The following is a 25,232-nucleotide window of genomic DNA, read 5'->3' on the forward strand; positions in this document are numbered from 1 at the left end:
TCGGACTTGGAGGTGCTGATTCTCATCCCAGCTGTGTCACATTAGTCAGCAATCATGTTATCAAATCTTTATAATGTCTATATACATTAAAGATAAAATGTAGTTAGTGAAGAGCATTAAGTGAATCTTTTACTTTCAATCTTTCTTTAATTAACATTAAAAGACTGCACAGATCTATTATGACAAGCATTCAATTCATTTTTGAACTGTTTATGCTCATCTAAGACACAGTCGCAGATAAAAAATGCCAAGATTGACATGTTTACATGTTATTACTTTCACTCCTCTTTGAATCGTGTGAAATACAGAAGCCCCTTGATGGAACAGTGTCTTGTAACTACATTATGTACTAACTGATTTGGAGGTTGCATAGGAAGGGAGACAGTGCATAGTTTTAATGGACAGGAAGAGAATGTGAAAATTTTCATAATCATGTCAATTTGTTTTCAAGCCAAAAAAACAAACCATAATTCTCTTCAACAGCTCTTGTCATCATATCACATTTGTGAACAAAGTGGATCGGCATGCGTATATAGGGAGCTCTTTGGTTATTTGTAGATGTTGCTGCCACCTTCCATAGAAAGATTACAATTTTAGGAGAAATACTTAAACAGGATAGTAGTGGGATAGCTATTAAAAGATGTGAGAATCCTGGGAAAAATGGGAGGGTTAATAGCAACCCAAGCTCATTCTGAAAACGTAGCCCCGCGGACGTTTCTGTAGACTGGGATTTACGTGACAAGAGGTATGTATGGCCGCATTTCTTTTTTCGAGCGAACGCTTCGAGGCGGTGTGACGCCGCTCCTCTTCTTCGCGCGCGCCGACTGTGGCGGCTCACTAACCTCCATGTGGAGGGCTTTCCTGCCGCAACCAGTTTGTCCGCTTAACTCGTAGTGTTATGTCGGAGGAGCGGAGGCCCGGAGAAGGAGAAGCCACCCGCGGCGACGACCGGACTCGAGTCTGGGGAAGAGCGGTTCCAGAAATCAGGTAAGATGAAAAGCAGAATCCAAAAAAAAAGCGAACAAGTTTGTGACGGGGCGAGAATGCGGCGAAATCCGAAAACTCAGTCAAAATCGGACTAGGGCTTTTGCTTTTTTTCTTTTTGGATGGTTTTTGTAAATCGTCGCTTGGGTTTAGGGAAGGAGAAGTAGGAGGGTGGCTGGGTCGGCCGATTAGCCGGCTGCCCAGTCAGTCGTTCAGGCATTCGGTCAGTCGGACAGACAGTCGCTCGGCAGCAGCCTCCGGCGGCTTTTCGCGCGGGGACAGCGTGGGCGCGAATGGCGCGCGCTCCCGAGAGGCGTTCGAGACGCAAAAAAGCTGGGCACAGCGGCCTCTTGCAGATTCACAAAAACAAAAACTGCACAAATACCTACCTCCCAGGGCGCATTATGCAGTCTCCAGAGACGTCCGCGGGGCTACGTATCCATAATGAGCCTAAGTTAGTTAATAGGTATGAACTTACAATGCTAAATGCAAATAATAAAATGCAATAAATAGTAATAAAAGGGTCACACTTTAATTTTTTGGTCTGTTTGTTGAATTTAAGTTACATTGCATCTACATGCCAACTAATTTGCATTAGATAAATAGACTGTTAGGTTGGTGTTAGGGTTAGTGTAAGTTGACTTGTACTTGAAAAGTTTTTTTATAGTCAACAGATATTAAGCAAACAGTTTACTAATACTCAAATGGACCATCAAAATAAAGTGTTAAAGTGTTACCATTAAAAGTTATCTGCCATCACTGGCAAAACTGTGTACCCTACTTTAGTTACTTTACAAAAATTGTCTTTAATACTAATTTAAATCCAATCAAATTGATCAAATGTATAATTATAATGCAACTTAGCTTATGCACTTGCATGCATTTGGGAGGCAGTTGATTTGAAGAGAAGGAAGAAGTTTGGTTTTAATCCAGTTGAACTGGGCAGCTTCCCCTGATGAATGATTCCAACACGAAAGTGGGCCAATAGATCCCCCATCACAGACAGAGCGTGAATGTCCTGAGGCCAGCAGGGACTCTGCCTGTTTGATTTTCTCAAACCAGCTCAACTCCCTGCTGACCAACTAAAGTCAAGTGAAATATTGAGAACTGACTTTATGAACTACACTTGTCCATGATGGACACTTCAAACCAGGATGACACCCTTTTGATGATTTTCTCATCTAGGATGAGATGGTAATTGGCGTGATTGGCTCAGCATTTGCTTGGGCTATATTTGCTTATCCCACATATGGCAGTATCTATAATTTATCAAAGAGGACAACGGCAAATGGAGGACTTGATAACATTATTAATCACCTTATGCAACATGCAGTTTTATGTGATTGAGTGTGTGGTAAAGGCACAGTTCAGTGCACTCTCACAGCTAGAGAAACAGAAAGATATGTTCACGATCCAGGGTTGTTTTGGGGGCTTGAATTTTGTCTGTCAGTTTAACTTTGAGTCAGTGTAAAAAACAATTGAGCTATGCCTATCTCTTCGTCTTTCTCCAAGGAGACAGCCTTGTATAAGTACTAAGTCCGAAGACAGCTTGTGACAGTTGTGACAGTTTTTCAAACCCATTGAGTAACTTGATGTATGTGAACTGTATGTGTGTATGTGTGTGTAAATGTGTGTGCTTGTGAAAGTGATGACTGCTGTCAGAAAACTGAACCCTTGTTAGGTTTCTCAAAGACAATGAAAAGCTACTACCAAGACTACATGCTGAGAAAGTATGAATTAGCTAACACAGGCCTCACATTCACACATTTTTCATCTTATATATTAGGGTTGTGCGATTATTCGAAAAATCGTGATTTGAAAAATGATGATTAGCTAATCGCAAAAGGCTGCGATATAAAATATCTATGTATTATTTAATTTTTCCCACCCAGAGCAAATGCGTGACTGCCGTATGTGTGTGATAGTGTTACTAGCCAATTTAGTGAGCATACTTTCCTTCTGCCCAATCAGAATTGCGCAACCGAACACAATAAAAAACAAACAAACATCGGGATGATGGCATTTGCCGACATTAATAGATAAATTAATATCAAAGAAAAACAGGACATCAGTAATATGGGAATATTTTGGTTTCAAAATCACAGACGTCAAACAAAAACAGGTCATTTTTAGGAATTGTTACCACAGCATGAGGAAATACAACAACCAGCACCTAAAAAAGCACCACATGCAGATAAATGAGGAGTGTCTTGCTAAGTAGTTGAGAGACACTCAATCTAGTAGGGCGAAGCAGTGGCGCAGTAGGTAGTGTTTTCGCTTATAGCAAGAAGGTCGCTGGTTCGATCCTCAGCTCAGTTGGCGTTTCTGTGTTTGCATGTTCACCCTACGTTCGCGTGGGTTTTCTCCTGGTGCTCTGGTTTCCCCCACAGTCCAAATACATGAGGTACAGGTGTGTGAATGAGTGTTTGTGGATGTTTCCCAGAGATGGGTTGCGGCTGGAAGGGCATCAGCTGCATAAAAACGTGCTGAATAAGTTGGCGCTTCATTTCGCTGTGGCGACCCCAGATTAATAAAGGGACTAAGCCGACAAAAAAATGAATGAATGAATGACTCAATCTAGTAGCAAGCAACAAAGTACAATTTCAGAGTTGTTTCAGCCATGTTAGTTTGCTAATATGATAATATTTTCTTTTGTTTGTATAATAAGCTACACTATCTCCCTAATTCGAGTTGAACTTGTTTACAGAAAGATAATCAAAGTCAATTTTCTTTGTGTTTACTGTTTGCTCTTGAGAAAAATGAGTGTTTAATTTTTTTATATTTAAAATCTAATTTAAATAAATTTTGGAGGAAAGTTTATATCTTTTTTATTTCTTTTTTTAACCAACACTCACTGTGCAATATTAAATCGCAAATCAAATCGAAATCGCAATTAGATATTTTCCACAGACTTCACAGCCCTATTATATATACATAATAATCAGCCAATTGTCTATATAATATCAACATTGCACGGAATAGCTAAAATATGTAGACAATTTTAGCTTAAAATCATGTCTGTAATGTCCATTGGCCATTGCCATTTACTACAATCAAGCATCTGTTTTTGAAAAGTGGTTAGTTGCACTAAAAGTTATGCAATAAAGTGAGTCATTTGATGCAATGAGATGTGTCAGTTCTAGATTTAAGAGAAACACAATTGCTTCATTAAAATTCAGTTCATTTCTGTTGTACTTTTCACAATAGTTGCATTTTTCAATGTTACAACCAAAAAGCATTTTTTTTTATTCTACCATCACAATTAGGTAAAGTCCAAACTTGTTTAGAATTCATTTCAGTAGTTAGAAACAGTTTGCAAAATCATACTTTCCACTCACTCGCTCACTATACACTACCTCACAAAAATCTTGATGAACTCTGGAAGTCCTTTAAAAACGCTTTCTTTGCCATTTTTAGTTGACTTTGTTAATAAGTAATTTGAGTCATTGCATAGATGCAGTCTGTTTCATTGGACTGTTGTTATAATAATAAAATAAGTATAAAACTTTATTTGTAGACTACATTGAATCAATAAGACAATATTTTAGAAGATCCCTTGAGCTTGCTGTATTGTAAAGCAGCGTATGCAATATAATACATTTGAATATATTAATATACTACTGGAAAAAAGCAGCCTGTCGCAACCATACACTATTTTAAAAACTACCGTCACAATACTTATAAAAACATATAGCTACAGCGTCATTACCTACAATGCATCTCTATTGAACTTGTTCTTGCACTAAGTAGAGAAGTTAGTCACTCTTTTCTCCATGTTTGACCCTTTGAATTGGAACCGCAGGAGATTTGATGGAGCCACAGAACTGATGCCAGAACCTCACAGCACAAACCAAAGAACACTGGGTTGCAATCCCTCATTTTTCCAGGCTCTCAAAATGCCCAGCTCCGAAATCTGTTGTCATGCAGTCAGACCCTAGAGAGCTCTGGGGAGCTGCTTTCCAAAGGCTCCATCACACAACCCTATAAAAACGCTTTGCACCACCAGAAACCAAAGCCGAGGGAGACTAAAAAGAGAAAGAAATGAAGACAGAAAGGAAAGCAATGAATGGCAGAGGGGGGAAAAGGAGAGATTGTGGTAAAAAGGAGAAGGGCAGGAAAGAGCAGAGAAAGGGAACGATGGAGAGAGGAGAGGTTGCTGTGTCAGTGCAAATCTGGCTTCCCATTGCTTCTCTATGCACTTTACAAGAGCACGGAGCGGTTCCATTGATCGTTTCATAGTTTTTAATTAGCATTCACCAAAGTGCCTGGTAGTCCTGAGGCCATGTACGTCCAGTGTTTGGAGGCAGGGTAGGACTTGCGATCTTCGGAACTATCTGTGCACTACACGGTAAACAAGATTATTTGTGCTTGCTTTTCCTCTCTGCTGCCCACATTGATAGCATCTGTGTGCATCGATGGTTTCCTCGGGCCATGTTTACAGCAAATGTTCATCTGTTTTATTTATTTATTTTAAACAGCCTATCTATATTAATGAGCAGAATATATGCAGTAGAACCTCTCAAAAACACCTGATTCCCAGCTCTTTTCCAGCATTAAATTATATTGGTGCCTCGCATTGCAGGAGCCGAAATAAAACCGATCCTGCTTAAACTTGACTTTTTAATCCCAAACAGTAAAACCGAAGTTATAGTTCAACTCTCTAAAGACCATCCAAATACAATAACAGCTCAATAGAGATTGACTGAAGATTATAGGTTTCAGTTTTCTCACGGTTTCCCTTGCTTTGTGCCGACCTGATGGGAATCTGTGTCTCAACACGTCTTTTCTCCGAAAGTTTCTGTAATGATTTTCTTTAACTCTGAGTAACTCATCTTAGATTCCTTTGGTCAGAGGCTTTCAGGTCAGCCAACACTGTAAATAAACAGACTTTTCTTTGAATGGAGATCTCTTAAGGGTGGTATAATGACATTTTTAATTATACATACATTTCTGTAGTTGCGATAATCATTCTGTTGCAAGAGTCATGTCCATCTTCCACCCATCTTTCACTTTTTAGATCTATGAAATGATATAAAACTGTGTGCAGTGCTGTTCTATGTTTAAAACAATATTCAACTTAAAGAGTATGGAATGCTTCAAATAATGTAATTCAGGTTTAATAATTAATACCATCAATACAATTATCCTTGAAATTGAGTTTTTAATCAATTCAGTCAAAAGTAGGCCAGCCTGAAAGCTTGCACCCATGAAACACAGCATCTAGATGTTTACTTGATATGCCAACAGAATCATGTCTTGAGTTTTTGACAGTTTATACTGCAGAATTCTCTTTTAACCATACAGAATAAAGTTGTAGTGCACAGACAGATTGAGAACAACCAACACATATATCCATATCAACAAAAAGTTAGAATGTTTAGGTTCTTTAAATTTACAGATTAGGTAAGTTGAACTAAAGCAGGGTTTTAAAGGGAGGAAAAGTTAGAATTAATTGGTTTAAAATGATCTGATCACAAACATAAATTTGTGTTGTGTCTTGTCGAAAAAAATCACTTTGTTAGTCTTATCTCTTATTTGCCTATTGATTAAAAAATAGAAATCAGAAGGTAAACTTAATGTTTTCAACCATGACAATTTTATTAAAATAATTTATACCAAAATAAAGCAACTGCCACTGAAAAAGAATATTTCTGCAAAATTGTTGCAAACTGTTGCAGACATTTTTTTTTAAACTGTCGTTGAAAGCCCATTCAATAAACAAAACAAAAAACAAACAATAAATTGTAAAAAAAATAATAATATATATTAAGGGTGGAGCCGAACCCGAATACGGTATTCGGAAAGGCACGAATAGCGTGTTTTTACGAATACTTGATTCGAACAAATACTTGAAAAATTATTTGTATTCGGGAGCAAGAAAAACACTATATCAAAAAGTAGCGTTTCCTCATGAGACCACAGTGCATGCCCGCGTGAGTGAGTGAGTGAGTGAGTGAGTGAGAGAGAGAGAGAGAGAGAGAGAGAGAGAGAGAGAGAGAGAGAGAGAGAGACACGCTCAGTGCAAAACGCGCCAAAGCCCGAAACTGAAAGCGAGACGTGACTGTTAAGGGACTGTTTCATATGGATTTATTAATCATTCTTACTGTTCAGTGATCGCAAACTGCCGTAGTTTATTAAAGAAGCAAACCCCTCACTGCACGTCAGCTGCGCGCCTTCAGCAGACCTCCTCATTCCTGCAGCACGAGGGCTTTATGATTGTTTATGCGCGCCAAAAGTGGCGGATCTGTCCGGTAAAATATCTGACTGCGTGTCACCGCATCCCTAAGGACTGTTTGGCGAAATATTTGACTGCATGTCACTGCATATCACACCGACTGAAACGATATAACTAGAGAAATCTCCACTGTGCTACTGTGCGTATGGCAAGCCGTTTTAGCATTTAAACCTTGTTGAGACTATCCATAAATATATTTAGAGATATCTCTAATTATATTTTGACTTGTCATAATTATAATTCAGATTGGAAATATCTGCAAATATATTATGACTGACTAGTCATATTCCTCTATTGACTTCCATTGAAAAATATTTGCAGATATCTCTAAATAAACAAACAAACAAACTTTGTGTCTTTTTTGTGGCTGGCAGATGATAATAGCAAGGCTGCATCTTTTAGTATTATATAGAATACTTTTGTTCTGCCAGATCTCCCAGGCAGGGTTTTATTTAGATTTATTTAGCTTATATTTGGAATTCTGTCCATTGGAAAAAAGTTCTTTCAGAAGAAGAACAGTTTTTTTTAAGTATTATTTGTTTTTATTCTGTCTATTCAGTGTCCTTCAACAAGAACGGTGGTGGTGGGGTTCATAATATTCACAATGGTGTTTTATTAGTTGTTGGTTTAACCATGGATGAGATAATGGCTTCTATGTTATTTTCTTTTCAATGACATTTCTTATCACATGTTCAAAAACAACAGCCAATATTGCATATCTATAATTTATATAATGGGTATAATTAAACAATACTTTCAATATAACGTAAATTAGAAGTGTAATAGAAAAAATATATATTTCTGCGCCATTTTGAATTTTACTCGAATACAAATACAAATACAAATACAAATACTTTTCCCCCTCAACAAATACAAATACAAATACAAATACCGGCTGCTCCGCACATCCCTAATATATATATATATATATATATATATATATATATATATATATATATATATATATATATATATATATATATGTATATGTATATATATATATATATATATATATATATATGTATATATATGTATATATATATATATATATATATATATATATATATATATATATATATATATGTATATATATGTATATATATATATATATATATATATATATATATATATATATAATACATAATATTGTAATATATATATACATTAATACTTCAAAATTAGTAATAATATTTGAGTTACTAAAATAAATGTAATGCAAGTTATTTTTTAGCTTAATTAATTGACTTTAAAAACATAAATTGCTGAATTGAAATGAATGTAGCCAAATTTAATCATGCACTTGAACAAATTTTAAACGTATATAGGAAAAAGAAAAAGGTATGGTCTCAATGGACAGTGATGTTTCTTTACTAACAAGACAAAAAGTACAAAAAATAGCAAACACATTGCTCACAACTTTCAATAATCTGTATAAATGGCATGTGTAGCCATTAACATTATCCTTTATTTTTTTTTAATTAAACGAAGGTTAGACGGTGCATTGTTAACTGCAAAGCCACTATTTAAAAAGAATAAAGAAAAAAAACCCTGTAAGTTCTGAAAGATATCAAGCCTCAGCCAGGTAAAAAAAAAACAACAAAAAATAAACTCAAAAGTATTGTAACACATTACTTACCATAAAAAGTGATGCAATTATTTTCTTTTAGAGGAGTAACTCAACATTTGTAATGCATTACTTTCTAAAGTAACTTTACCCAACACATATACTATATATATACTGTATATATATACTGTGTGTGTGTGTGTGTGTGTGTGTGTGTGTGTGTGTGTGTGTGTGTGTGTGTGTGTGTGTGTGTGTGTGTGTGTGTGTAACTTTATCATTTTTATGTCATACTTTCTTGAGATTTTTATGTAGCTCTAGGTCTAGGTTATTAATTTTCTGCATAATAACAAGTCCTGAGTGCCTGTATAGTGACTATATGGACTTAAACTATAACAGTATAATCCTCATTAGCATAAAGAAATGAATATCAGATCTGCTGTCTGCCGAGTTCTGAGAGATAATACTGCACTGGTGGTTTTTCTGTATTCAGACTCTGTGATGCGTGATGGAAGAGGGTTTCTGACCTCCTTAGACAATAAAGCCGATGTTTTTTTAGCCACAAGGTATAAAAGTGCTTTTAATAAGATACTGCAAACTCCCTGCACATTATTTTCAGACTCCCAGGCCATTTTAAACTCTTTTGATAGAAGCTTTTCCTATGAATGCATTGGGAGAACAGAATAAGCCTGTGCACTCACAAGGCTTACTCTGTTCTTATGAGTTATACTGAATAAGTGCACTCTCGTCAGAATGCATGGAACAGGTCACAACTTTTTTTGCTTCTACTTTTCAGTTTTTGAGTTGAAATCATTTTGGCTGTCTTTGATGTCATAGCTTCACCAGGTGATGACTGACACTTTACCCAGTGAACGGCACTATTTCAGCTCAGCCGCACAATTCAGAAAAGTGTTAAAGATAAAAGCACTTCGAAAGAGATCCTGAGGCCTTAGCAAAAGGGAAGAAAGTAATCCACCATCCTAGGATGAAAGCTCTTTTCAACTTATTCTGCCTTTCTTCTGGGCTAAAGTTAGAAAGTAAAGTTTAATTGGAAATTTGTTTTGAGCATGTGCCGTGTACATATCAGTATTACACACTGTTTAAGAATAATTGTAAACAACATGCAGATTTATGACGATTATAAGAGAATTCACTTTTTCTGCTCCTCAATTTGACTTCAAATTTATTGTTATATGCCCTTTTTTGTAAATTTGTAAAAAAAATAGTTACTTTGTTCTACATTTGCTTGTTCCATTGATGTGTATTTTTTCTGTAGTGGAAACCAGTAGCCATTGACTACCATTGCATTTTTCTTTTTCTTTACTATGTACTTTAAGTCAATGGATAAATTTAATGATTCGCGCTTTATGACATGGCATTTTATTCTGCCGAAAGTAGCCATCATAAAAAGATAGACATGGTCAGCAACAATAATCAGGTAGGCTGTGGCATTGACATGATTCTCAATTGGTACTAATGGGCCCAAAGTGTGCCAAGGAAATATCCCCCACATCATTACACCACTACCACCAGCCTGAACTGTTGATACAAGACAAAATGGATCCATGCTTTCATGTTGTTGATGCCAAATTCTGACCCTACCATACGAATGTTGCAGCAGAAATTGAGACTCATCACACCAGGCAAAATTTCTACAAATCTTCTATTGTCTAATTTTGGTGAGCCTGTGTGAGATGTAGCGTCAATTTCCTAGCTGACAGGAGTGGCACCCAGTGTGGTCTTCTGCAGCTTTAGCCCATCCGCCTCGAGGTTCGACATGTCGTGCATACAGAGATGCTCTTCTGCATATCTCGGTTGTATCGAGTGGTTATTTGAGTTACTGTTGCCTTTCTATCAGCTTGAGCCAGTCTGGCCATTGTCCTCTGACCTCTGTCATCAAGGCATTTGTACCCACAGAACTGCCATTCACAGGATATTTTCTCTATTTTGGAGCATTCTCTGTAAACCTACAGATGGTTGTGCTTGAAAATTCCAGTAGATCAGCAGTTTCTGAAATACTCAGACCAGCCCGTCTGGCACCAACTACCATACCACGTTCAAAGCTACTTAAATTACCTTTCTTCCCCATTCTGATGCTTGGTGTGAACTACAGCAGATCTTCTTGATCATACATGCCTAAATGCATTGAGTTGCTGCCATGTGATTGACTGATTAGAATTTTGCATTAAACGAGCAGTTGGACAGGTGTACCTAATAAAGTGGCCAGTAAGTGTAGGTGGCTTTTGAAAATGACAACTAGCTGTGAAAGTGGAGAAGCAGTTTTTTTTTTAAATTTCTCATTCAATAAGCAACATTATTTTAACGAGGAACTGTCAGTTTGGAGTCGACGCAGTGGCGCAGTAGGTAGTGCTGTCGCCTCACAGCAAGAAGGTCGCTGGTTCGAGCCTTGGCGGAGTCAGTTGGCGTTTCTGTGTGGAGTTTGCGTGTTTTACCTGCGTTTGCGTGGGTTTCCTCTGGGTGCTCCGGTTTCCCCCACAGTCCAAGGACATTTGGTACAGGTGAATTGGGTAGGCTAAATTGTCCGTAGTGTGTGTGTGTGTGTGTGTGTGTGTGTGTACGTGTTTTTGTGACATATCAGGACACAAATCTGTATAATGACATGGGTATGACACAGGTATTACAAAAAGGAGGTGAAATATGAGGACATTGGTGACGTCCTCATTTCTCAAAATGCTTATAAATCACACTGAATGAGTTTAATCAGAGAGTAAAGCTGCACACAGTCTCCTGTGATGGTTGGGTTTAGGGGTGGGGTGGGGTGAGGGCAATACAATATACAGTTTGGACAGTATAAAATGAATGGAAACCTATGTAATGTCCCCACTTTTCACAAAAACAAACATGTGTGTGTGTGTGTGTGTGTGTGTGTGTGTGTGTGTGTGTGTGTGTGTGTGTGTGTGTGAATGTTTCCCAGAGATGGATTGGGGCTGGAAGGGCATCCGTTGCGTAAAAACGTGCTGGATAAGTTGGCAGTTCATTCCGCTGTGGCGACTTCAGATTAATAAAGGGACTAAGCCGAAAAGGAAATGAATGAATGAATAACTGTCAGTTTGGGAAATTCTATGATTTTGCTGTGTTACTAAAAAAGTAAGAGAAAACTGGAGCTAGTCAGATAAATATCGCCCATTCTCTCTTACCACAGGAGACGTATTCCTTATTGACCGTCTGTAACTGGTGAATGAAATTCATTATGCAAGTGTCGACCGTAAAAACCTATGCCTTGAAACTAAAATTAATTAAAATTTGACAGCTTTTATATCAGAGCTGTTTAGCATGACCATGGTTCCAGACAGAATGCTGATATAGGCGTTCTTCAGGAGTCCTTTCCAAAAGCAGGGGTGTGCCGATATGATAGATTAATCAGATTGCTGAATGAAACAAAAGGCATTGTTCCACCTGTTGAATTTACTGCTCTGACAATTTAATTTCATTCTCGTAACTTCATTATTATTTAATCATCTATATGAAGGCACAGAGGACACTTCCATTAATCATTCTTTACCATTAGTTATATTAACTGAAGTATGTTTGCTGTCCAAACACAGTAAGGCTGACGCAATTAAATTACATGTCATTTCAAAAAAAGGAAGACAAAAAGCAGTTAAAAGACGGCTTATAAAATCTAAATTTAAATACAACATGATTCATAAATCATGGAGCTGTGGGGGGCTGAGATGTCATCCTTTTTGTTAACAGAACCGCCTTTTTGTTTCTAACTCCAAGACGAGCAGTTAATCTTAATTAGATTAAATTGAACATCGCCATTCCATATGTGAATCATTTTTCACTTATTAGAGCACAATTAGAGCAATGTGAGCAACTGTTTTCATATTCATACTTTCACTACTGTGTGCTTTTTTCGTATCCATATTTTTATTGTGGAATGCTTCAACAATGTCACACAAAAGTCAGTAATCCATTTTAATTACTAAAAAACTTAAAAACGGTCACAGTTTTTGATTTTTAGTAGGCTTGACTCAATGTGCTCCTATTTAATTGCATAAAAACTTGTGAAAATATCTTGTTGAGACCGTTTCTTAATATAAAGACATGCACAGACATCATCAACATGCAAAAAAACAACAATAGTACAAAATATGTTTGATAACAAGAAGAGAATATTGCTGAACCAATTATTTATTAGGACATTAAATAGCAGCTAACAATGATGATGATGATTAATAATAATAATAATAATAATAATTGTAATAATAACAATACTACTACTAGTACTACTACTACTACTATTTCTACTACTACTACTACTACTAATAATAATAATAATAATGTGCATATTATTATTATTACTAATTAATTTCAGAATGCATTTTGGATGTTAAATCAGGTCTGCAGTTTTGGACTCTTATTTTGAAACTGCTTGTTTATTAGTAGTTTAAAAAAAATTGTTTCTCATTTCCATAATTAGTTTTGTTAGCCTAGTTATCCTTGTTTTTAAGCCTTGGTTCCCTCTATTTTATTGTTAGTTGTTGATATGTTTCTGTTTTCCTTTAGAATAGGCTTCCCTCGACCCTGTTTGTGTTTTGTTTTCAACCATTAAAAAGTAGCACTGACAGAGTGTTTGCATGACACCATTTTCAGCATAAAACGAGGAACTCTCTATGCATTTTGTTCATGTGTTTACATAACAGGGATGTTTTTAGGGTCTGCCAATGCAAACTTTTCATAATGGATTTAGAAGAGCAAGTTTTAGAAAAACAATACCTTTACCTTCTCCATGTGAATATCTCCATCTACAGATGAATATAATGATATAGGATATTGCTAACTACTGGTCTTGCAAACATTAAACAGGGTTTTGTTGTTGTTGTACCTGTTTTTCTGAATGAGTGCTGATCATTTTGATTTTGTTGTTATATCCAAGCACATTTCACAAAAGATAAACCTATTAAGATAGTAGTTGTTTTTGTTAACATACCCTCAGGACATTGTTTCGTAAACATACCCTCAAGTCCTTGTTTCCTTTTCCTTCCCTTGCATAACAATGTAAGTGAGAATAGCTCTCAAAATAAGTAATACATTTACTTGCCATATTCATCACCATACCTTCACTGTATGTTTATATATATATATATATATATATATATATATATATATATATATATATATATATATATATATATATATATATATATATATATATAATTGACAGTAGGATAGCATCATATACACTTTCAGGTGAATCCTTTGTTGAACTGCATCCCAATTATCACAAATACTGCAGAAGACCTATTGGAACCCGCATGAATCCAAGATTCTCACATAAATCAGTCAAGTTTGGTGAAGAAAAAATCATGGTTTGGGCTTAAATTCAGTTTGGGGCGTGCAAGAGATCTGCAGAGTGGATGAAAACATCAACAGCCTGACATATTAAGACAATTTGTGCTGCCCATTACATTACAAACAACAGGAGAGGGCAAATTCTTTAACAGGATAACGTTTCTTCTCATACTTCAGTTTCCACATCAACGTTTCTGCAAGGAAAGAAGGCCTAGGTGCTTCAGCATTGGCCAGACCAGTCACCAGATATGAACTTTATTGAGCATGTCTGGAGTAAGATCGAGGAGGCATTGAAGATGAATCCAAAGAATCTTGATGAACTCTGGGAGTCCTGAAAGAACGCTTTCTTTGCCATTCCAGATGACTTTATTAATAAGTTATTTGAGTAAATCCAAGCTCATGGGAGTGGCAGTACACAATATTAATTGTTTTCCCACTGCTCCATGACTTTATACTTTATACTGTACATTGGTTATGATAAGTGACAAGACTAATTGACTTGTATAATTTGTTTTATCTCTAGCTTGGCTATACCATATTTGGTTTTCAAAGTGTTTCAGTGGTCTGTTTTTGGACTTTCCCCAATTCTTACAGATCATAGGATGAGAGTAATAAATGAATTTTGACTTATGGTATCACCCATTGTAAAACCTGTCAAAGAGTTACATTTGCTCATTTAGCAGACACTTTTATCAACAGCGATTTGCCTGTGAGGATAAAAGAAGCACTTCAAATCATCCGAGAGTAGTATATCGATGCTATGACAATTTTTTTTTTCTCTCCTATTCTCTCTCCTTTTCTTCCAGGTTACCAGACAGTGTGTTATACACTTTAGGATAGCTATTATCTATGCTCACTGTGCATGACTAGCTGAGCTTAAATCAACACAAACATTGTGTTCCAAACAACAGATAATATACTACACTGTTTACATGAATTCTGACATGAATAAATATAAGCTTCAGTGCTTTAGTGTTGTTTGTACAGTCATAGAGTTTGTGACTCTGGGCTTCTCTAAGAACATTCCTCAGAGCTGACTTTTTTTTTTCTTGCTGAAAGATAAAAAAAAAAAAGTGTGACAACAGCTTGCACTGACAGGTGATAAATGGTTACGGTATGGGAATCTATCTGCTGCATCAACACATCGGAAATGGGATCACAGAAAGATAACAAATTACAGCGGGTCTGCTGTGATTCACAGAGAACTAGAGCCATGGTGATCCCTCTCTCCGAAGCCTCACTGACAAACTGTAACTTTCAGCACAGAGACTGGATGTGAAACACCGGACTTGCTGCAGTATATAGACAGGCCTGTGAATCATATGGGGAAACTATAGACTTTTACAATGGTTATCCTGTTCAAACAGAGAAGGAACTGTGTGTGAGGCAAACACACACACACAAAACAACAGAAAAGTTTCATGTAGGTCCTTCATGAATTTTTTACATTTCTTTTTTGGAGCAAAAGAATTGAAAAGCCACTGCAAGCGAATTGGGCGCACGGTTGATTGTAACACTTCACAGTCTGTGAGTAGAGATGGAAGGTGAGCCAGAAAATGAGCACCGGCATCTGTCGAAGCTGGAACGTTGTTGGTTCACACTGATTGTTTGGCGTACCATTGAATAGATAGAGTGTGTTTGTTTCAATCAACTTCTATTTTATTCATGTATTCATTTTGTGGATCCATTTTTTTGTGCCTACGCAGCAACTATTTTTGTTCGGCCAGCCTCCTGCATCCTCTGCTCTCTGGGAAATTATTTACATTCTTAAAGCTTGCTTATTCTCTCTTCCCGGATAGCCTCGGTAGATTTGCCTGCCTCTGAGAGGAAGGCACACAGCATAATTTGTATTATAATTCATTTATATTTTCCTCATTATTTCCTTTTTTGCATAATACACAAATCCTGAATTTCGTTTGTGTTTGTCTAAATATTCAAATTAATTCAGACATTGAATGTCTCCTTTAGGGGAGGCACATTGGTTCTGAAAAGGCAAATCAATATCTATATGCATATTGGCAGAATGGTGTTATTGGAAGTATGCACTTCATTTACATCTTTCCAGAAAAGCGTTAAGCCTCAGTCTACCCTAAAGCTATCCATGTAATGGCACCGTGCTATGGTCAGAAAGGAAATTAAATACTATAATCTTTCACATTTGCTCAAGCTCACTGCTGACAAGCGAAGCCAAAAATAAATTGGCTTTATTTTGGGGAACAACATCTCTCCCTAAGGAAGAAATGGAAAGATTAGAGCCACACTGATGAGAAAATAACGGCTGATAAAAACAGCAGAAAGCCTTTTAGCCTGTACAACAGATATGAAATATTATTAATATTAAATCATTTAAATTGTTAACTGCAAAAAGGATTTTCTCACTTTTTTCTTGATTCATTTCCAAATATCTACATAACAAATTTAATAAATAAGCAATTTTTTGACAAGTAAAAACTATATTCTGGTTTTAAGATATTATATGGCAAAATTAAGTTTTTCCTTAAAACAAGCAAAATAGTCAAAAGGAAAAACAAAATGATTTTGCTTACCCCATTGGCAGATTTATTTTTTTTTTTTTTAAGGAAAAACTCACTTAATTTTGATATTTTATTTTATTTGTCTAGAAAATGCTTCTTAATATATAATATAATTATTATATATTAATATAATTAATATAAATTTGCTCTATTGTAAAGGAACTATAATTAGTAATGTGCAGGATTTATAGCAATAAAGAACTGTATTTTTCGTTTAAGCCATTTTAATATCATTAAAACTATCAGTTTAATAATTAGAACTGTCAGTTTAATAATTTATCCTGTCAGCCAAATGCCTTTAAAAATAAAAAGCTTCTTTAGTCGGGAATTAATATTAAAAATGTTCAAATCATATCATATCAAATCATTTATATGGTTAGCTGTAAAAAATATTTTCTTACTCAGATTTGTTTTGTCTTGGTTCTAGTCCAAATATCTAAATGAAAAATAAAATGAAGAAGCATTTATTAGATATGTAAGACTTAGACAAGTCTTGTTTTAAGATATAATATGGCAAAATTAGGTTATTTAGATTAATGACAATTTTATTTGTATAGCATATTTTTTACAACTTTTTACTGACCAGTTTGCTTTCCAACAGATAGAAAGAAAAAAAAGGAAAGAAATGAAAAGATACAGACAAAAACAGTCACACCTCCTGTCAGCCAAAATCCTTTGAAAATAAAAAGCTTAAGTCTTGACTTAATATTGAAAATATTGACAGAAGGGATAGTCTAATTGAAGGTGGCAAGGCGTTTCAAAGCCTGGATGCAGCAATACAAAAAGCACAATCACCTCTATATTTAATCCTTGATTTAGCAAAGCACTAGAAATACATTGGAGGGCAGACATGAATCTGGTAGCCTGATACACAGTCAGTAGCTGACTGTGATAATCAGAGGTTGTTTCATTTAAAAAAAAATTAAAGTTAAGTGATACAATTTTGATCTCAGCTCTAAAACAAACAGGCAGCCATTGTAAAGAATGTAGGATTGAAGTAAAATGCTTTTTGCTCCCTCTCAGGAGGTGGCCAGTAAAAAGGACAGTAAGGTTTTGCATGAAGACTTCTGATTGTTCAAAAAAATGAAATACCAAAATAAATAACAGTCATATAAAAATGCTGAAATACTGGCACTTTCAAGAAACACTATGCACTTGTGCTCAAACTTTTGGTCCTGTAGTCCAGCGTAATTGTTAGTAAGTTGTCAAGACATGTTCTTTACTTAAACAATTTCATCAAATTGTGTTTTCGTAGTTTCTATGGAAATGATAAATGTATAACTTCTTAAAAGATTGCAATATGAGACTTGTTTTAAGCTCCAAAATTACAGCTCTCTTTTAAAAATACCAGCTAAAAGATTTTTCATTTTTAGTTGAAAGTGGTGCCATGCACAACAACCTCTTGTACATACAATAGTCTTGTCAAAGCATAAATTAATTTAATATTAAGCACTTTGTTTGGAATTCATGTCCATCTTTGCATAGTTATTTGATTTGTTTGTCCATCTCTGCTTTTTTAAAACAGTGATTAATTCTGAGCTCACTTTGAGATTAAGTTTATGTATATTTGCTTAGCATATTGTATATAGCCGTGGTTGGAGTGTGAGAAACATTTGTATATGGGCCATGTTTTATTTGTGATAATGCAAAGGAACATGTCTATTGAGAAATGTGCACAAGAGAGGCTGCTAATTAAATTCAAGGGATGAACCAATAAAATAACACATATGTTAGTCAGTGTGTACTTTATTTCTGTCTGTTTGATGGTTAATTTAAAAAATCCATAGAATTCTGTCAGTCTAAATGCCAGTCAGTTTTAAACGGAGATGGTCCTCATATTTTGTCTGCGTATTTAAGCTTGCAGTGTCATTAAAACCAGATATTGTGCATATGTCCCCTCCAGACATCACTTTTGCCCACTTTTTTATGGCTCAATTCAGTGATGCACTTCCTCTTTTTTCTAGGCACTAGTTATCCTTCTTTGTGGTGAGACAGGAGGAACATCAGCACTGGCACTTAAGGTAAGATAAGACTCCTTTAGCGAGAGCAGTTCTAATGTGTCTTTTCCAGCTAGGGCTGCACAATTCTGGCTCAAATGAGATTCAAAATTTATTTAGCCTAAAATCAATATCACGGTTTTCTCCCGATTCTGTAGATGTAAAATAAAAGTTAATATGAGTAGCCTATTGTTATTGTTATTTCTCAAACATATGATAAAACAACAGTAATATTATTAGCCCTATATGTAGTACTTCTGTTGGATAAAAATGCTAAAAATTCTGTTCTCACTTGGAATAGTGGACTTGAACAGATTTTAAATATGTCCTAGCTGTTCATGACTCTGAAGTTGAATTATTGTGTTTGAGATGTTTGCTTGTCATTTGTCATTGAGAATATTGTTAGACAACTTTTTTCACTGGTAAAATGAGACATTTGTCATTATCAAATTCCATCTTGAATTATATTCAAAATTACATAGGCTACAGTAATTATACTGACCTAGTAAACATTTATTTTCATGCACAACACTTTGGGCTCTAGTTTAATGATCTAGGCGCAAAGTCTAAAGCACATGGTGCAAAAGCATTATGTGTGTGTCCGAATCCACTTTTCTTATTTTAAGGACGGATAAATAAGCTCAGCATTGTGGTGCATGGTCTAACAGGCCTGAGCTCATTCTCAACATGAGTTATGGGTGTGTTTTGAGAATAAACCAAGCAGTGTCATCTCCCATTCCCTTTAAGGGTCAATTTTGTTGCACCATGACGCATTTGCTATTTACATGGCGGACTTTGTAAGTGGAAAAACTGAACGTTTTACTAGAGAGAAAAAGTTAAACAGAGCATCTGCAGCACAAGGATAAAGAATGAGCCTCCTCCAATCGACTTTTACTTTCACTTTCTTTTTCTCTCTTTCGTGGATAAGAAAACGGTGTTGTATGCACAGACATCCATAAGCCTACATATTTAATTTCCTTTGTTAACCGCAAAGATTTGTTTCAAAACTATTTCTAAATTCAGTTCTTATTTCCAGCAAACAACTAAAAGAGCAATAATTACAAAGTGTTTTCAAAAAACAGGTATATTCAAACACATGTGCTATGCCCCAGGTGGACAAATCTAAGCTTGTTTTTAATAAAAATATATATAATTACGCATATAATAAATAGTAGTAATAATAATAATATTATACAAACGCAAGTTGTCGTGAAAAAGCCCCCCGAGATGATGAAGACATGGAGGTAGTGGTTTTTATATTTATCTTGAAAGTAATTATTTTTGTAATATTTTATTCCTTTAATTCTTTTTCATTTGTAAAGATATTTGCCTATTGCTGTACATCCTGCATGTTTTAAGCAATGCGTAAGCGAGGCACACAACTAACACACTCTGCACTGGACTTTAAAGCAGCTTTTAGCTGGTCTAATGCACAGTCTGTTTTAGTTCCTCAAAATATCAACGCGCCAACAATGCGCCTTCACACACCTCTTTTCTAGTTTAAAACACCCATGAGTCCACAAAGTGATGCGACTGGATTTGCTATTTAAACAATGTGGCAGAAAACGGAAAAATTAAGATTGCGTTGGTTTGAAAATAGCAACACGTCATGGCAAACACGTCTAGCGCCGGGTGTATGATAGGGCCCTCTGTGTTCACTACAAAAGAAAAAAACATATCAAATGCTTGTCGTAATCATTACTCTAAAATGCAGAATGATAATTTAAGTGATGTTTGAGTTCACTTTTCACTGTCGAGTGCAGCTCATGTCATGGCTGCCATCACTTTAAGTTATTTGCAACTTTATTACCTGTTATTCAAAGCCTATGCAGGTTCTGTTCTCTAAAGTAGACATCAATAGCATGCATGCGCTAATCCTCTCTGTAGTAAACAAACAGTGCATCTTCTCTGATGCGAGTACGTCATTACATAAAGACAGAAAATAATTTTTTTGGTAAACTATACCTTATAAATATAGTATGTGACACTTTTAGCACCATTTGAAGGTGTCCACGTATATAAAACAATGTAAAGACTTGTGCGACCTCATTTATGCTTCTGTCCTGACATAAAAAAAAATAATTGGCTGAATCGTAGAAAAACAGAGTTAAGATTGTGTGTAGGGTCGAATCAAGATCACAATCTTTTTTCGATTAATCATGCAGCTCTAGTTCCAGCTGTTTCCTCATTATCCCCAATACATACTTGAGAAGTATATAAATATATAATCATTTAAGTGTCGGGGGGTAAAAGTCTTTTGACGTAATTTAACCTAATTTCTCATCATTTCTCTTCTTATTGGTATCAAATATGTATTTTGTTGAAATGCTCTAACAGTTTTCACTTACACATTAAGACATCTTCTTTAAAATTTGCCAGTTCTTATTTAAAGCCTGCAATTATTGCGGATGAGCCCCTCATAAGCTCATATTTTTTGACTAGAGTGTGCTATCTCAAGCAAAAAAAAAAAAGGGGGAAAAGCAACCTTTCCATTGCTAATTAAATGTACTTTTTTTATCCCTGGCCGACGATGAGCTCATTATCACACATTGCATGCGCAGTATAGAGTTCAGGGCTACCGAGGACTCAGCATTTGCTTTGTGAGTCGCAGACACGAGTGGGGCTTTACCAACCTGATTGAAATGTTCAGGGAGATGCCACGGTTTGTTTCTCACAATAGTAAATGAGCATTTCGGTATGTGTCTCAGTGACTAGCTCCCTTGAGGGGGAGGTGACTTGGTATTTTTAACATCTTAATGAAACGCTGAGAGGGCTCCTAATTGCAGCGCGAGTGGGTTGGGGAGAATAGAGGTGAAGTGACAGCGCTGGAAGCCTTTGATCTGAGGATTCTAATCAATGGGGATTAGTGTCCTTTCGCTTTGTGCTGCGCCATGTCTTTGACAGCCCCCATGACTCTCATATTAATGAGCCATTAGCTTGGCTTGAATTAAGAGAGATACCGGTTCACAGATCTTTCTGGATAAGAGCACACTTTAGGGTGACACTGATAACTTGGGCTCTTGCTGCCCGAGGTGGCTGAAGTCAGTCAGAGTCCTCTAAGAATAGGGTCTCTAATCTATGAGGAGTCCTAAATGAAGGATGGCAGGAGGATGTTTATTTAATTACGCTGATCGCAACACAGAGATATATAATTAACTCCTATCGCACCTCTCTAATGGTGGCTGTAGCCCTTGCAACCTTCCGTCTGAGAGTAATGTAATGTCATGTATTGGGGAGGTTTTTGGCATAGACCACTGTGCAGTCAGTACTAGTGTGGGCATGTACTGTAGGGCTGAACAGTGAACACCCTTTTGAATTATACAGCTTCAAACAGGGATTGAAATTAACACCTGTCAAATGTGGTTGAAAAATTAGGCATGGTGGGTAACGCATATCAACTCATGCCATTTTCAAGCCAGTCATTCATTTATCGGCAAACGACGGACTGCTGTAAAACTGAAAGCCATTCAATTATTCAGTATCAGATTTAATTATAGGCCTGAATGGATTAAATTTAAGTAGCAATTCTGATAATTTTGGTTTTGGCTGGTTCTAAATTGCTACTTGCCATGAATTCAAAACTGACAATTTAGTTTTTTTTTTTTTTACTTTTATGTAATATTTCAGTATTTATTAAGTCATTTATTATGTGCATCATTAGGTTCCTTCAGTAACTTTCATCAAAATAACTTACCTTCCCATGTCTGATGATGTTTTGAGAGTTTTGGTGCAAGGGTGGGATATTAGCATTTCAATCAGAGACCACATCAATAGCAGATTACTACTGTTCAATAATTCAGTCAGTTCCCTGTGAATTAGATCAATAACTATCCTGTTTTTTTTTTTTTTTTTTTTTTCAAAAAGCCATTTCACTTGTATAGACTAATGTGGAGAAAAAATACAATCAAACCTCTGTTTCATGCCAAATTTAAAGAGGTAATTCACCTAAAAATGAAAATACTGTTATCAATTATTCATCTTCATGTCATTTCAAAGCCCTTAGGCCTTTATTTATCTTCAGAACACAAATTAAGATATTTTGAATGGAATCTGAGAGCTTTCAGATCCTTTAAAGATATATACAAAGTCACGCTGCTGATTTAATTCTCATATTCATAAGCAGAGGAAATCACCCAAAATATTTTAATTTGTGTTCAGGAGATGGATGTCAGTTGCCAGGGTTTGGAATGAAATGATGATGAGTAATTAATAATATGATTTTTGTTTTTGGGGGAATTAATCCTTTAAGGCCAGCATGAAGCCGAAGTTGTGATAGTCTATTTGAGTTAAATGGCTTTTTGAAGGGAAAAAACATGACTGTTCTTGATCTAATCCCTTTAATTATTTAGTGGCCAGTTTGGTTGGCAAATGAAAAAGGTCATTTCTGGATTTGAATGAGAAACCTAGGCATATTCGTTTATATAAATTAGCGATAGTTTTATGCAAAACTCCTCTGACTATTTTAGCAAGCAAGAATTTATTTATTTGGTAACACTGTATTTTGATGGTGCCCTTTATACATTCAATTCAATTCAATTCAGCTTTATTTGTAAAGCGCTTTTTACAATGTAGATTGTGTCAAACCAGCTTCACGTAAATGGTCATAGCAAATTGGAACAGAGTAGTTCAGTTTTTAGTGTTTAAGTTCAGTTCAGTTTAGCTCAGTTCAGTGCGCTTTAAAATCATTACTGAGAGTCCAAACATTATGTTTAGACATTATGTTTGGACACTATGTTGATTAATTGTGTTAATTAATGTCTCTTTATGTTTAGTCAATGTAATGAGACATTATGTTGACTAAAATGACAAGTCAGCTAGAAGTTATTATTATATCAGTACATTATCTGCATAATATCTGCTAACACTTTATTTTGATGGTCCCCAACAGACACAACAAACTTTCACTCTACATACTTCTACATGGTGTCGGTGGGGTCTTAAAAAGACTTAAAATGCCCTTATTTTTAAAAACACAATTTTAGGCCTTAAAAAGTTTTAAATGTACTGAAATATTGTCTTGTGCGTCTTAAATCATTTTAAGCGGGTCTTAATTTTCCCTTGTTTATGTAAAGTTACCCAATCAATCCAAAACACATCCAATCCCCAAAACGCATCTTAACAAAACGTTTAATAAAACTACTCATGACTAATATTATAACTGCAGTCTGTTGTGAAAAAAATTAGTTTTTAAAGAGTTTTTTTAGTTATGTTGAACAACATTTATGTATACAACTACGGTCTGCTTGTTTTGGGACATTATTTAAAATATGTGGCTAAGAAATGACTAATTAGCAGCGCAGTGGTGCAGTAGGTAGTGCTGTCGCCTCATAGCAAGAAGGCTGCTGGTTCGAGCCTCGGCTGGGTCAGTTGGCGTTTTTGGGAGGAGTTTGCATGTTCTCCCTGCGTTCGCGTGGGTTTCCTTTAGGTGCTCCGGTTTCCCCCACAGTCTAAAGACATGTGGTACAGGTGAATTGGGTAGGCTAAAATTGTCCATAGTGTATGAGTGTGAATGAGTGTGTATGGAGGTTTCCCAGAGATGGGTTGCAGTTGGAAGGGCATCCACTGCGTAAAACATGTCCTGGATAAGTTGGTGGTTCATTCCGATATGGCGACCCAGGATTAATAAAGAGACTAAGCAAAAAAGTAAATGAATGAATGAATGAAATAACTAATTAGATTTTTTTTATGCTAGGTCATTAACAATCCTTAGCATCTAACCCTCAATAAAACCGAATAAATACTGTTATTCACTCTATAAAGGAAGAAAATCAATAAACCAGTTTAAAACTAAAGGGTTCAACCAGCTTGCCTACCTCTATCTTAGTAGGTAAAAAAGTATTTCAGAATGTCACATACTTTGTCACAGTATTCATAAAACAGTAGGCAAAAGTGTCCAAATGACCTATCACTTCCAGCGAGATTCTGAAGAGTGCATCTGATGGACACTTTACTATGGCAGCAGAATGGCAGCAAAAAGACCCAACTGGTACTGTAGACCAAATAACAGTGACAATGTGGAAAATGTTGTACATTCATATTTTATTCATCCTACACACATTCATACCCTACTATATAAAGGATTTCAAACCAAACGTGCTACATACAATATGTGATGTACCTGTAGAACAATTAAGAGCTGTATGATACTTTACATTCAACAGCTGTCTTTAAGACTGGATTCTGATTTAATTTTTTTCTGCAAGCATGAAACAATATCTCATATTAGCTCATGGCAGGTATTGTAACAGCTCATATGATAGACAAGGTAGCTGACACCCCCCTCCTAAACGGATATCTGAGACCAATTGGGACATGACAGCCTAACTTCACCGTGATGTAGTTAATCAGGTCCTGGAGGAGAAACCCTCGAGTGTTTACCTTGTCTCTCAAAGATTATATAAACGTGATATAATCTATCAGTTTTCAAATTGATGACCGAGAAAGTGAGAACTGACAGTGGGGACTCGGGGGCTTTGTAATGTTATTCAGACAGGTGTGTTTCGAGTTCAGAGGAAGATCGAAATCCAGCGACCTGAGAAAGACAGCAGCGAGATCCCTGATCAATCTCATGCCGAGCTACTCAATAATGAATGTGTGGGAGT

The 25,232-nt window shown here is 35.9% G+C and overlaps 1 protein-coding gene across 10 annotated transcripts in view; it reads left to right on the top strand.

Moving 5' to 3' along the window:
• The window catches only part of tnr (tenascin R (restrictin, janusin)), a 238,342-nt gene that overhangs the window by 99,115 nt on the left and 113,995 nt on the right, over nucleotides 1-25,232 (top strand). For 6 of the 10 annotated variants that reach the window (XR_012385660.1, XR_012385666.1, NM_194383.1 and 3 more), the window contains 1 exon segment: nucleotides 18,598-18,654. The exons of the other annotated variants lie outside the window; for them this stretch is intronic. The gene's annotated coding sequence lies outside the window, so the exon portion shown is untranslated. 10 annotated transcript variants of the gene reach the window in all.

The sequence above is a fragment of the Danio rerio genome, chromosome 2 (genome assembly GCF_049306965.1).
Source record: "Danio rerio strain Tuebingen ecotype United States chromosome 2, GRCz12tu, whole genome shotgun sequence".
Classification (NCBI taxonomy): domain Eukaryota; kingdom Metazoa; phylum Chordata; class Actinopteri; order Cypriniformes; family Danionidae; genus Danio; species Danio rerio.